Source organism: Thalassophryne amazonica, chromosome 10 (genome assembly GCF_902500255.1).
Source record: "Thalassophryne amazonica chromosome 10, fThaAma1.1, whole genome shotgun sequence".
NCBI classification, from domain to species: domain Eukaryota; kingdom Metazoa; phylum Chordata; class Actinopteri; order Batrachoidiformes; family Batrachoididae; genus Thalassophryne; species Thalassophryne amazonica.
This window is the reverse complement of record NC_047112.1, coordinates 28,890,577-28,892,601: the sequence shown is the minus strand read 5'-3', so window position 1 is coordinate 28,892,601 and position 2,025 is coordinate 28,890,577. Positions and strand designations below refer to the sequence as shown.

Here is a 2,025-nt window from a genome sequence, read left to right as displayed (position 1 = left end):
TGACTTCAGTTCTCATCACAGTGCTGTTTAAATGTCTTTAATGACTGATTGCAGTTTTGTTCACACATTGCACTAATACTTCATTCTAAAAATATAAAAATCTGTTGCATTTTCTCTGTGCATTAGTTTGACTTGAACATTCAAATGTGTCTTTATGACTTCAGACATTAGCTTTAAAAAGATCAGCCATCTGCAGACTTTGTACAGTTATGTTTGCTTTGATCTGGTTTCAAAACTGAAATTTCCGAGTTATCAAACTTAATGATCTTTGTCATCACATAATATAATATTTGAGTCATGAACATCAAATGAGTAAAATATGTTCATCTGATAATAATGCATGGCTTCACCAGAAGTAGATTTCAGTCTGTATAGAAAAATTGCACCATACTGCTGTGCAAAAATTTCCCTCACACTTAATGGCGATCACTATTCAGTGTGTCACTTTTAATATTTTTTTTGATGACGTAAACATGGTGTCAGCAGCATGATGAGTCACATGTTCAGTAGTCCAGTCTGACTGGCTGCGTAGTTCAATGTAAATGATTTACCTCTTCATGTAAATAAATTCAGCATATGCTACATATTCAATATTGTTACCCTTTATTGATTTATTTCCCCTACATTTAGCAAGATAAACACAAGCATAACTGAATCATTGAGTGAGTGGATCCTCAAAATTTTCGCAACTCTGTAAAAACTAGATGGCTCTGAACTTTTGTATTCTGAATGACACAAGTGATGAACAGTCAGTTCCTTCCACTGGACCATGTTCATATCTTTTCATTTAAAAAATTGTGGCTATTCTTTCAAACTTACAGATTATGTAACTGTGCTGGTGCAGTGGGACATGTCTGGGCTTGTTCAGGCAAGCTCATGTAAGGCTAGTATCTCACGGAGCAGCTAATGCTGACGAACGTTATTTTTGTATTCGTCACCTTTGTTGGTAAAAAGAGGAAAGAAAAGAAGAAAGGAAGAAGAAAAGGTACACTGTTTGGGTCAGAGAGTAGTTGCGAACCAAAAAGAATGTTAGCAACACACCTTACAACTGTTTACAAATGCTTAAAACTGTTTTGAAAATTTATGTGGAAAAATTAAATTTGCGAAGAAATTTTGAACATGTTCAAAATTTATTTACCACAAGAAACACTGTTTGCGACCCTAAACACTGTTTGCGAACTGTTTTGCAACCTTTTATGAACCCTGATGAAACCTAAAATTTGCTACGTCCGTCAGCATTTACCGCTCGATGAGATACAGACGTAAAGTAGGCCTTTTGTTTGCATGTGATTTGTTGCTAATTGCAGAGAGGTCTGGTGGCCACAAAGGCCACTGCTGCTTGTCATCTAAGAAAATGCCAAATTCATTATACCACATTAATATTCCTCTATCATTCCTTGACAAGTTACCCCCTACTACCTTGTGCCGGGCACTGGGTATCTGTTTAGTGATTAATTGTAAGTGCAGGCGTGACACTGATAAGACTTGCTTTTATTAAACATCCATGGAAGGTCATAGTCTAATGTATGAACAGTAACATTTTCCAGTCTATCATAAAGTGTATTTACACAAAAAGCCACATGTTAGCCTCACACCCAGAACCTTTTGCGTCACCGCGGCACCACTCTTCTGAATCTAATGAGCTTATTTTCACAAGAGAGAAACTATTACATTGCCAGTTGCATTGTCCCATTTCAAATAAACACACACACACACACACACACACACACACACATATATATATATATTGGAATCAGTCTGACTGGTGAATACACAGGTAGTGTTTAGATAGCTGTAATAAAAGAAGATCAGGTAGATACACCAGTTTATATACATTATGGCTCAATACAATCAGATTGGCTTTTGTGACGTGCAGAAATTTCTGCCTGTAGTAGAAAATCTGATCCGGTGTTTATATGGCTAATATTAATATTTTACCATCTATTGCATTATAAAAGGATTAAACCATTCTTGTCTTCCCAACTGAAATTTTGATCAGATCAAATGTGATTGTTAGTGGATTAT

The 2,025-nt window shown here is 35.9% G+C and overlaps 1 long non-coding RNA gene across 1 annotated transcript; it reads right to left on the bottom strand.

Annotated features, from left to right (window-relative positions):
* Nucleotides 1–984: 984 nt before the first annotated feature.
* On the bottom strand, nt 985–1,572 carry LOC117518525. Its single transcript, XR_004563009.1, has 2 exons — nt 1,539–1,572; nt 985–1,068 (listed from the first exon to the last, which is right to left on the bottom strand). It is a non-coding gene; the product is annotated as an uncharacterized LOC117518525 (long non-coding RNA).
* Between the last annotated feature and the right edge of the window lie 453 nt (nt 1,573–2,025).